The 13,207-nt window shown below is 49.5% G+C and overlaps 1 protein-coding gene across 4 annotated transcripts in view; it reads right to left on the bottom strand.

Moving 5' to 3' along the window:
- The window catches only part of ZMAT4 (zinc finger matrin-type 4), a 2,593,958-nt gene that overhangs the window by 2,496,381 nt on the left and 84,370 nt on the right, over positions 1–13,207 (bottom strand). The gene's annotated exons all lie outside the window — the stretch shown is intronic.

The raw sequence follows: 13,207 nt of genomic DNA, 5'->3' as shown, positions 1-13,207 counted from the left end.
GGAACCCTCCGACCAGGGCCCCTCTCAACTGGGCCACGTTGGCACGCAGCTCTTCGTGATGATGTGCGTGGTCCCCCCAGGAAGCACGCATGTCATCACAAATGTCACGCGTGCGCAATGCGACACCAATCAGGACAGACTCCATACGGTCACGGGTCTCCTCGTCCGCAGGTAGTGGAGTACCAGATGACGTGGGCCTCCCCCCTACCTGCGGACGGGCCTGAGATGGGGCATCCCTGCTGGTGCATGGTGGTGCAGTGACAGGGTCAGGGATAGTGACATGCACAGGCCCCTCTGCGGCAACCTGTGCTGCCTCCTGCCCCTGGCCCTGGACTGCACCACTTGCACCAGTGGTACCTCCCCCACCAGGCCCCATGTGTGGCTCAGTAGCGGCCTCCTCCTCTGTGTACACCACCAACCTGGATGGCTCTGCACCGTCTTCTGCCATTGCAAGCCCCTGTGGGGGCTCACTTGCCCCTTCTGCTGCAGCTGTAGTGGCAGACGCGGCACCAGTCCCCTCGCTCCCGGATGATGGTAATTCCTGGGAGGGTGGCTGAGCCTTGCGACGCCAGCCGGTGGAGGCATCCCCGCCACTCTGCTCCACAGCGCCGTCTCTGCCCTCTTCTTCACTCGACGCTGTGTAGAGGGAGACATAGAACAGAAGCATCAGGGTACTGTACAATAGTCCCCTAGACAGGAAGCAATAGCACATGAGTGGCACTGTCAAACGTCACTTCCATCATGTCCCTCCACAACACATGGGTCAACGCAGGCAATACACATGCAGAAACAGGCACGGTGCATGCAATCAACATTTGCATCCATGTCCAAGGGCCTCTATTAACATACAATGTTGTCTTTAAACTCACATGCATCATGGGTCATACTGATCCCATGCACACACATCACCGGAGGCTCATGCATCTGGCCTCGTACACCACAGACACAGTGGATACAAGGATGACTAGACTGCATCAGTGATTCAACACATCGTCACAAACATGTGTCATGTATCCATGGCGTTTCAAAGTCACACACACGCTACTCAGACACACAGACATGTACACCATACATGTCCATGACACCAGCACCCATCTCTCACACCCCATCCATGTCCAAGAACAGAGAAAGGCATGCATTCATGTGTGCATTCTGCATGCTGCTCCGCATGTTGCATTGTAACACATGCACCATCCATGTGGTTCATGCATGACTGGTCTCACATGCAGCACCATGATGTCCCTGCACACACACATCCATACATGGTCTATGTCACACATACAGGCAAGTAGATGACTACCAGCACACTGCTACATGCCCTGTTTCACACAGCAATGCATGGCCACTTACCGCTCAACTCCAGATGGGTCTGCCTCTGAAGGATTTGAAGTGGAGCGCTGGGCTTATGCATTCCAGGACCCTCGTCTGGATGTTGGTCAGGTGGACCCGGCACCTCTCTGCATTCTCTGCCTTCAAGAGGCGCTGGGCCTTGCTGAGGGTCCTGGACCTGAAGTCCTTCCAGCGCTTCCGGACGTGTTGCATGTAGCGGGCTGCCACCCCCTCTGCCTTGATGGCAGCCACGATGTCCTTCCAGATCCCCTTCCATCCTTCATAGTCGGCGTGTGAACTTCCAAAGAGGGCATCATAATGCCCCAGGACTTGCTCCACCAGGATGCCAACTTCTTTGTCACTGAAGCTGGCAGCCCTCTGCCTCTCTGCTGGGGGGTTGCCACTGGTGCCAGATGGTGTTGTGTTGGACATAGCAACCCCCGAGGCAGGTGTGGGTGGGCAACTTGGTCCTGGGGCTGGGGTGTGGAGCGATGGTATACCAGTCGGGAGTCTTCTGTTCCAGCAGCGGTGGTCACAGCAACTGGACCCCTGCAGATGGCTGACGTGCAGGCACCAAATAGCAGGGCACGTGGCCAGCAGGCAGGCAGCAGCGGATGGCAGGTGGGAGCGTGCTTGGGGCTCTGGGGGCAGGAAAATGGCCTTATTGGTAGGAGCGTGGTCTTCCGTGTGTTGTTGCGTGGCCAGCTTGATACGGAGTGTTTTGGCACGTGAAAAAACTGCATGTCAGCGTGTAATTCGTGGAAAGGCCCTTAGCGTGTAAGCGCATCTGTGACCTTACGTGCACAGGCGTTTCCCTCGTGACGGTGCATAGTGATTCAGCACGTGAAGAAACAGCACATACGCATGTTAATGCCTGTATTTGGAGGAAAGGCCTTTAGCGCGTACACAAGTAAGTGACATTGGACGTGTGGGCTGGTTTATAAGGTACGCGTAGGATGCCATTTTCTTTTACGTCCTTTTTGTGGAGAGCGAGCGGGTGATTCTTGTACTTCTTGTCGGTTCACACGTGATTACTTCACAACGGTTCCAGTTCGTACTCCTTCTATACTCGGACAGAGTTCTATTCTTCTTTTGACGGGGGTGTTGCATCTTTCTCACATTCTTTTTCCAGGCAGACGGTGAGTCACGCTCGTATTGTACAACTTTGGTTGCCCCTGTGTGTCGCGTACCCATTCAGAGGTCATTGTAGCCAGCGTGTAGCACGCGTATGTTCATTTGTGTGTTTCTGGGTGCCACAGCGTAGCGCATGTTCTTTATTCCACGCTCGTGGGCTACCACGGGTCGCGTGCACATTAAATTTTGTTTTCAGGGTGCCTGAGCATTGCGTGACCCGTAATCTTCCCCCAGGGGTCACAGACAGCCTTGCTAGAGCACTAGGGTACGTATTCCATCTAGTACCCTACCCCTTTCACCCCAATTGCCCAGGACAATTGTTTACTGCACCTCCCATTCACACAAGAACATCAGTGCCATGGTTGGGAGGTGACCAAGCGGTAAGGGAGGCAAAGGTGGCCGACCTGCAAGAGGTGGGCACATTAGGGGACATGGCCAGGATGTGCAGGATGGCCCAAGAGGCCAGTGTATGGAGGACCAATCAGAGACACCTATTCCCCCCCCAATGGGTCGGAGATAGACAGCTGACACCATCCCATCTCAGGCCTTGTTACCCCCCCCGCATATTGTCAACTGAACCGGCACAGGATGAATCCCAGGCTGACTTCCGTGTCAACAAGTCAAAGCCACGTGTGGAGGTGAAAGTTGCTGTCACCAGGCCCCGTGGATCTGGGCAGCAATGTCATCTGCTGCCCCAAGTACCCAGGGTGAGGATGCTGCAGGGGCAGCTGCACCTCAATCCACCCCAGCTCCGAGTCACCCAGCCGGGTGTTGGTCCAATTCCAACACACCGAGGTTGGTCCCGCCAACATCACCCAGCAGCCAACGGCCTGCAGTGACAGTGAGACCTTTGGTCATCGTGCTTTTGGATACTTCCAGTGCCCAGTCCACCTGCGCTTCTTACCCTACCAACCAGAGCGGCGTGAGTCACTCAGAGTCCGCACCACCTCACAAGAGGAAGAAGGGTGCTCTTGCGGTACAGGCTGGGACTCCATGCATGGCTATCCACTCCGGCACGTCAAGGAAGCTTAGTTTCAATGATGCAGAACTAGACGCACTTGTGGGCTACGTGTCGGCCCATGGCTGCAAAATGGTGGTGACTGCAGGGTGCAAGGCTACGCCTGCTCAACGTAGGGCCCACTGGCAGACCATTGCGAACCACATTAGTTCCCTTGTATTTGTGAGGCGCACAGCCGATGACTGCTCTAAGCGGTGGTATGACCTGAAACGCAGAGCAAAGAACAAGCTGGCTTCCAATCATGCCTCTACTCTGGTGACTGCCGGTGGGTCTCCACCAGAGGAGGAACAACTCACTGAACAGGAGTCTGTCACTGGAGCCTTCATCACAGAGGATCAGATCCAAGGCGTGGGAGACCTACCAGATCTTGAAGCAATGTCCGGTGAATGCCCATGCATCTGTGTGCAATCCATGCCAGGGGAGGCTGTGTACTCATGACTGCTATCTGTCACTCATGTGGTACCTCCAAACCATCCCCCGGCCTTGGGTTTGGGTTTCACAGCATCCCTTCTGACCGCAGTTGACATTTTGCACCTGATTACTGCACTTGCCCTTCAACTGTCATCTTGCCACAACATTGTTCATACTGTTTTCCTGTTCATTCTGCCTGATTGATGAAATCCTTAGCATTTTTACCACGCATTTTTGTGCCGTACTGCCCCAAATGTAACATACTTCTGTCATAGATTACACCCCACACTGGCCCACATTTCTTACCTTATTATGGGAATGATTTCACCAATCAGGCTGATTGTGTGCAGGCCATGTGTAAGTGCACATTACTCTATCATTTTGGGGCCCTGTTTGAAGGTTGAACATGGGAATTGTCTTCTGTCATGTCGAAGTGACCAACCATTGATGTATCCATGTGCCTGTCATCACTGCATCAGTGAACGCTGGTTTTGTTGCAGCGTGTGGCACATGCATGTTTTGTCACACTATTTTGCATGTTTTATTTCATGATGTCCATCTGACATGGATGGGTGGCAGTACTGAATTGCTACCACCTGGGTGTCCTTGTCAAATTTGCCATGGCTATGCTACGTGCCATCTGTGTGCTGGCATGTGTCATGTATGTGGATTGTCCATGCCACTCACAGGCTAATGTGTGATGCCAGTGCTATCCAGCTTGCAACACATGTGTTGGTTTTACATCTTGGAGTCCTCAGTGTCTGCTTTTTGCCTCCTCTCCAACTCATTGACAGTGCATGCATGCCAGAGTTATTGTCATGTGTGACATGTGTCATTTATGTACTGGATGTCTGCCTCGTCATGCCTATGTGTGTGGGCTATTGTGCTCATGCCTGTTTTCATTACTTTTCTTTTATGTTTTTGCAGGTGATGAGGCACTTGATGCTGTTGAGGAGGAGGAGGAGATGATGCAGAGCCAGGAAGACTCACAGCCACAACCGGGCACCAGTGGAGGACGTGGGGTGGTGGTGGGTGAAAACCTATTACTCCTACAGACCATACTATCCACAGGTGTCTCTGGGTACACCTCCGGAGACCTCTATGAATCAGGTGCTGAATCGGACATTGAGACATACGTGCCATCGCAGGTGAGTGTTTCTGGCAGGGATGCAGTTCTGTCCAACCCACCTGCACCGGGGGTAGACCCGTCTAGGGGGCATTCCGTGATGGAAAGTCCGCCTGTGGCGGTTTCAGATGCAGGGTCACACTCCACAATATTTGCTCCTTTTTCTAGGCCAGCAGATCAAAGAAGCAATGCAGTCCTGCAGCCTAAGGCAGTGCCAGCACAGCAAGGTGTACATCACCTTGCCCCAAACAGGTATGGTGCACGCCAACGTGGTGGCCGTGCGCCACCAGGCAATACTGTGTGGGAGAACTCTATCTACACTATAGCAGCACAATAGGGGCCATCGTGTGAAATGATGGCTCAGGCAATGGATAGGGTGGCCACTTCCATTCTCCCCCCTGAAAGGCAGATGGAGCTCCAGCAGGAGGCAACAGAGTCAATTTGCCACGCACACAAGGAGGACATGTTGGCGTCCGACAGGGAGCGACAGGCTGGACCGGAGACTGTGCACAGCCATATCTGTAGAGTCACAGGCCCACAGGGAAGCCCTGAGGTTAGAACACAGCTCCCTCAGAAATGTTCTGGGTGAACTTGAGGTGTCCCAGAGTACAAGGTCAGAACAGCAGCTGGACCAGCTGACACGCACACTCTCAGCTGAGCTCCAGGCAACCCGTCAGGAGATCTGGGCATCACGCGAGGCCATGCAGGCAGAAATGCGTGCTACCAGTGAGGTGCTGCATGGGGATCTCTGTACCTTCATCATGCAGAACCAAACATTTCAGACCTGCATGCTTGCTGCCATGGAGGAGCATGTGAGGGCTTCGCATGGTCTACCTCCCATATCACGCCCACCTTCTAATGTACCACTAGAAGGTGAGGACAGCGACGGCAGTTCTCCCAATGTAGCATAGCCATGCAGGCCATGAGCCCATGGAGTTTTTTTTTTCAACATCCACGCATGTGGGTGTTGGGGTGCACCCTGTACCTCGTCCCTCCTGGGTGGCCTCCCCCGCCCACTGGTTCACACATGGCCATTTTTTTTTTTTTATTATTTTACAGTGTGTTGCTCCCGTAGGCATCCACTGTGTATTCCAGCTGGGCACATGATCTCACCCCGCATACCTCTCTTCTTCAACACCACATTCGCCAACTCCAAACACACCTTTGGAGATCTCATCATCCACCTCGGCCTTCTCTCCAAATCCATATCTGTCACAATCATCAAATCACCCACACCCCACTGCACTCCCTTCTCCCACATGTGAAACCCAAAAGTGCCCCCCTTCCTCCTCCACCGATCCCTGTAATAGTCAAAACTCCAATTATACTTAAAACATTCACGCACCTGATGAGCCACACTCTTCGCACTGCACTTCACCCACCATCTCATATTTAACGCATCCCTCCTCTACCCCAATGGCATCTCCCCCACAAGCACCTGAACCGCATTCACTGGAGAGGACCTCATCACACCCGAACACACCCTCAATGCCCTCGCCTGTACCCTATCCAACCGCAACTAAAGGAAGGATACAAGGTGTTTACGGATGGTTCAAAGGATCCTGTGTCTGGGAGAGTGGGAATGGCGTATTATCTAGAAAGCATTGGGGAGTATAAAGTAGGACGACTGATGAATGATGTGTCTATTTGTGCGGCTGAGTTGGTGGCGATTGCATTGGCGATTGATAGGGTGTGTGAGTTGGGGTATGAGAAAGTGGTGGTGTTCTCAGATTCATTGAGTGGGTTGCAGGCGATTGTGTTAGGGGATGGTGATAGGAAGGATGTGATTTTGGACATTAGGATGAAGATTGATCGGTGTGTGCGTGGTGGAATGGATTTGGAGTTGCGTGGGTTCCCAGTCACAGTGGCATTTTGGGAAATGAGTTGGTGGATCTGGCCGTGGGTGAGGGTATGAGGAGGGGAGCGGTTGATGTGAGGTTGCCTTTGAGTGTGGATGAGGTGAAGGCTGTGATGGTGAGACGGGTCCTGGATGAGTGGCAGGAGAGGTGGGTGAGTGGGGTGGTGGATGTTCGGTGTTCGTGGGAAAGTGTCGGTGAAGGTGGATGCAGGGAGTTCAGAATGGAGGAGGGGGGGAGGTGGTGATGCTGAATCGGTTGAGGATAGGGCATGTGGGGCTGAATGACTGTCTATTTCGAATAGTGAAGTGTGAATCAAGGGACTGTGCGGTGTGCGGTGCCTGAAACGGTGGGACATTTTTTGATTAGGTGTGAGAGACATGTTGCAGAGAGAGAATTGATGAGGGTTCGGTTGACTGCGTTGGGTGTGGCTGAGCTGAGCGGGAGGGCTTTGCTGGGAGGTGATGGGGAGGGAGGCAGGAGGGTGAGTAGTAGTGTGATGTGTGAGTAGTGTGATGTTGGATTTTGTGAGGCAGACGGGGAGCTGGGAGGAGTTGTGAGTTTAAATGGAGCTAAATAATAATTAGCGGGTACGGTGCACATCATCCTATAGGATGGGGAAGTCCCTGCGTGGGTCCACCCATGCCTCCGATAATTAAGAAGAAGAAGAAGAAGAAGCTGGGCACATGCAGGCTTGTCCTGTCTTGGGTTAGAAACTTGGGTTCCTGACACACACACCCCTCCTGCTTCCCCTTTCCATGGGCTCGCAAAGGGTGTGACCAAGTGACAGTAACTTACATAGTGACATTGGGATCCCATAAATTGTGTGGACAGTCTGTAGTCAAAACTGTGTATACATCCCTAGTGGGGATTGTTGTTCAATTCTCCACTGCATGGTGGATTTATATATGGTTCTACATCCATGACTTTTTCCATATATACATGTACCTTCTTCGTGTCTTAACAAGCACGTCTACTTTGAAGATGCAGTTCATGTTGTATGCAGTACACTGACACATTTGCCTACGAGCAACACTCTGCAGTTGGAAGGGGTCGATGTGCTGCCTTATTCAGGTTGTGACACTTGCACTACTTTAATTTTTTACTGTCATCTATTGCCACTGTTTGATCATGTACTGATGTTTTGTCTTGCTGGTAAGTATTTGTTCATGTGTGTTGTTTTTTATTCATTACTGAGAGCAAATTGTCTGTGGCCTGTTTCCATTTGGGACAGTGCAGTTTGTGACACTTGTGTCATATGTTGTGCATTCATTTCATTGCTTTCACATTGCATGCCATGCCATCGTGTGTTGCGTAGCTGAGATGTGGAGGGGTTGAGTGACATGCCACTATTTTGATGTGGTATTTTGCAAGGGGATAATCCTTCATGCTGCATGAATGTGTGGCTTTTTCTGACAAAGCATTGGGTGTCTTTAAGTAGCTAGGGATGCACAGAATGTAGCACTTCCAGATGAACAATCTCAGGCTGGTATGGTTGTGACAGTTGACTGGCCCTTTTGTCATCATCATTAATTGTCAGCTGGTATGTACCAGGCCTGTGTGCACTCCGCAGGGGTGTGATTTTAGGTGAAGTAATTTGCCATAAGCTGGGTACGGGCTGCCTCACCACGTGCCCTTTCACCTCCCATGCGCAGCAGCCGTGCATGTGGTTGGGGAATTGGGGGCACCACCATGTCCACCGGCACGCCCCGCCGGGTTGCAACGTTATGCAGGACACATGCTGCCACTATGATCCTGCACACTACTGGGGGCGCATATAGCAGCTGCCCACCAGAGCGGTCAAGGGAGCGAAAGCGTGACTTCAGCACTCTGAATGTGCGCTCCACTATGCCCCATGTTTCTATATGTGCTTTGTTGTATCTTACCTCGGGTGGTGTGGTGGGGTTCTGAATTGGCGTCATCATGTAGGTAGGGACTGTCCCCTGGGGTGGTGATAATGGTTGTCATTAGTGGGGTTTTGACATTTCTCAGTCTCTGACATGCATGCATGTGCAGAGGCATTTATACTCACCAATTAGCCATGTGTCGCCATGCCGCCCAGCTTCCAGGTCCCGGTTTATGGGTGACATTCTGAATATGAAACTATCATGGCTGGACCCTGGATAGTTGGCATATACCGAGGTGATGATTCCCTTGGCATCACATACAACCTGCACTTTGATGGAATGCCAGTGCTTGCGGTTTCTATAGATGTGCTCAGTGGCCCTGGGAGGGCGTAGAGCCAAATTGGTGCAATCAATGGCACCTAGCACTTTGGGGAAGTGTGCCATTCCATAAAAGTCCTGGATGACAGCCTGCCTGTCTGCAGGTGTTCTGGGCATGTATATGTGCCTGCGGACTGAGGGGCGTGCAGTCATGATGGCCAACACCTGGTGCAGGCAGCTTGACTGCGTGGCCTGTGAGACACCCCCCGGCAGTTGTCCACTGAAATGACCCAGTAACCAAGAAGTGCAGTACATTGAGCACCTTTTCCAAGGGGCTCAGTGCTTGGGTGCACAGGGTGGGTGATGTGAGGTCATCCTCCCACTCCCAGACCAGTTCTAGGATTATTAGTGGTAGAAACCTGTACCTCCCATACACCTGGTCATCAGGCATCCCAAAAAGGCTGGTCCTGGGTAAGAAAATGCGGGGCCGGGCTATCCTCCTCCTCCGGCGGTGTCCCCCGACTACTGCTGCGAGGAACGGTATATTCATCGTAGTGTATGAGCTTGTTTGTTGTTTGCGCGCACTTTCATGCTGCGCGGGGCCACTTACGCCTGCTTCCTGCTGGGGTACGTGTTTCCAGATTAGCGCGTCTTTTTTGGCGCACGGCTTTTCCCTGTTCGATTCCATGAATACGTGTTGTTAGCGCATGTGTGGGCGTTGCCAGCATTTACCTCCTGTACTTCCCCTGTAACGGCAACATTTTCACGCGCTGTTCCCCATTCCGCGTGTTACGCCCCATGTTCCACCCACTTTTCTTGTGTGCGTTACACGATGTGCGCTTTCCCTGTGCACGTCGTGCACGCCGTTTAGTGATGTGTGCGCCCGTGTGCACCACCCACGGATTTGGCGCACATCCCAGGTTTCAAAAGCTCAGCGCATTCCATGAATCGATGAACGGCTGCATGCGCAGCTTTAGCACGGGTGCGCTGCGATTTTAACACTTGCGCTCCCCTTTTCGGCACACATTTATTACATGAATTACCCTGATAATGTTTTATTTTATTTTATTTAATGTGATATGGTTTTAATATAAAACATTACACATAATAAAATTTAAGAATATAAACAGAACAATACATGATTCATTATACAATTTGATTCATAATTCATTACATTCATTACATTAAAAGAGAAGATAAATAAAAACAATACTCTTAGGAAAAAAAGAAACTAAAATAATGATAATGCTATTCACAAAAGAAAGAACATATTGATGTTAATAAAGGAATGTCACAACATTTAATTTCATTGCACTTACATGTAATACTTCTATCATAACATTCCCTTAAATTTAGAGGTAAACCACATGTCAACAATTCATTACAATCAGTTCCAAGTGTGAGCAGGCTCATCAAGCATATGTTGGTAAAAACCTAATGCAGTTAGAATTCGTATGCACTTCAGTATACTATGGAAGCCAAGGGGAGGCAGGAAGGGGCCATGACTCTAACCCTTTATCAGTCTCATGCGCCAGATAATTTTATAATGGACTTAATTCACATAAGCATTTTATAATGGCAAAACCCCATTTGAAAATGCTCCATGAATCAGGGCCAATGTCGTTTAAAGACCACATAGAAATACGGTGGTAACTATTATTCAAATGATAACGCAAAAAATGACATCTCGAATGACTTTATCATCAACACCAAGAATCATAAGGTACAGATTCCTATTGCACCATGGACAAACGCTTATCTACCACCTTCCAGATCCTGTATAATGTCATGTGAAGTCCCATATTATTAGAATTAGACAGATACAGAACTGTCTCAATAAAGTCCTGCTAGAGACGGCAAAGCATCGCCAGATCAAACGCCCTTGCCTGGGGGAAAACTATATGTACCATTTAGGCAGATTTGTACATCAACAAGACACGATTAAGGATCCCCTATTCTGGAAACAATGTGTTAATTCTAAAAATAGGGGACTTCATATGACATTATACAGTCCCAATAGCTTCCTCCAGAACCTCCCCTCGACCAGCTGGAGCCATTTCAACTAGATTCCAATGAGGGACTTAAGCCATTGTGTACCCACCCCTTCTTTTGGAGAATTGGACCACTAAGGCAGTCAACTGTGCAGCCTTCCTGCTACGCATCTCAATACAGGTACTAAAGCCTGGAGTGGAGTCAAATTCAACCCCCAGATATTTATAAAGCGGAGCAGTGGGAATTTCTGTGGCCTGTACATATAAGCACGGTCTAGCTATGTGTATAGCAGAGAATAACATCAATAAGGCTTTCCCCCCATTGATTGTCAGGCCATTTATGTCTGCATAGGTCTAAAGTGCCTCTGCTGAACACTGTATACCACTAAACGTGTGATATGGTAGCACCAGATTGTCTGCATAGGCAAGAACTGTACAATGCATGATGTCAATTACGGGTCGATGCCAAAAAAGAAGTACGTTCTGACACAAATACATTTTACAACAAGGGCACTGTCACACATCCCTGTTTTACACAATTCAGAATTATAGCTTCAGTCATGGTACCCTGGGCATCCAATCATAGACGCACACTTTTGTTCTTATGTAGCCTTTTTAAATTATACAAGATCGCAGGTGGACAGCCCAATAATTCAAATTTACGCCAGAGTCGCTCCCTGCATACCGTATCGAAAGCTGCTTTAAAGTCTATAAATAAAGCATACAGCAGAGGGCTATTTGGGCTGTGCGCCCAAGTGACCAAGGAATTCATTAGTAGTAAATTATGGGCTGTGGAATAATCAGGGAGAAATCCACATTAGACTCTGCTCAGAATGTCCCTCTGTTCCACCCATCCCTGTAATTCATTCAGGAGTTGTGATGCAAAGATATTCCTGGAACATTCCAGCATGGCAAGCAAACGATAGTTACTGGGGTCAGCCTTATTAGCCTTTTTTAGCACTGGGATCAAGATTTCCGTTTGCCATGAGCCTGGTATATTCCCCTCTAAGAGCACCTTATAGAATAAGATTTTAAGTAATGAGGACCAAAATGGGGGGTTATTCTTCAAGACCACATTAGCCAACCCATTAGGCCCCGGGTCCCTCGAAGATTTAAGGTTCTTGATTTTAGCAGCTATGTCTTCAACATTTACTATAAAAGGGGGACCGCAGGGTTGAAGATCGGCCTGTGCAGACTGATAAGTGGACTGTGGAGAATTACGTTTGCCCAGGAAGGAAACCCATGAGTGTGCACTTATAGGGTTAATTAAAGACTCTTTCCTATATATATATATAGATCCCCTGAGATAGAGTTGCCAGCTTAACTTTCCAGAGATCACCCCGAAGTTTGCGTTTTCACATCTCTAATTGTTTTGTCATAAATTATGTATGACCTATGCTCTCTCATTGTCATTCTGGCTTTCATTGTAGCGTGCAAGCCTGTGAAGGACAACATCCATTTCTCAATGTTATCTAGGGGTATCTCTTGAAATGCCTGATAGTTTAGAGAGGTCATGTGAAGTGTGGCTCTCTTAGCATTGATAATGTTTTTCTTGGACCAGATAATCCGATTAGCTGAGTGGTTAGTCACTAGATCCCCAAAGGATTTACAGAGGTTCTAATGGCAGGGCCGCTAAGATTAGGAATAAGAACTTCATGGTCGCTCCAGGTATTATGGCTAACAGATAAGTCCACCACCCTCAATGCCATTTGTAGCTTGCAAAAACATAGTCAAGAGTATCAGAGGCCTTACCCCTTCTCCGAGTGTAATTCCCCGGGATATCACTTTTAGTGCGACCATTTAGCATCTCTAATTTCCCAGCTATTAAAGAAATTCATCCAACAGGAACCCTCCCGGTCAGAGTTGCTTTGTTCCATTATGCTTTTTGGTAGCAGTTTTGGGATTTCAGATGTACCCACACCCCCAGCAACATGACAGTTAAAATCACCACCGATTAGGATACATTTTTCTACTCGGCCGTAAGCCCAGCTGATAAATAGATCTTGCAGTTCCTCTTGCAGCTGCTCTCTCTGTACTGCCCCGGCGGGTTACAAACATTGACCAGTAATAGCTTATCATGCTGATCCTTAGCAGGAACAGTAAACTCAACTGCTAGCACATATTCATATTGAGTTGACATGATCTTACTTGACTTCAAAGTGTGTATATCCCCTGTG

This window comes from Ambystoma mexicanum, chromosome 10 (genome assembly GCF_040938575.1).
Source record: "Ambystoma mexicanum isolate Mex_15411 chromosome 10, UKY_AmexF1_1, whole genome shotgun sequence".
NCBI lineage: Eukaryota > Metazoa > Chordata > Amphibia > Caudata > Ambystomatidae > Ambystoma > Ambystoma mexicanum.
This window is presented reverse-complemented; position numbering and strand designations above follow the sequence as displayed.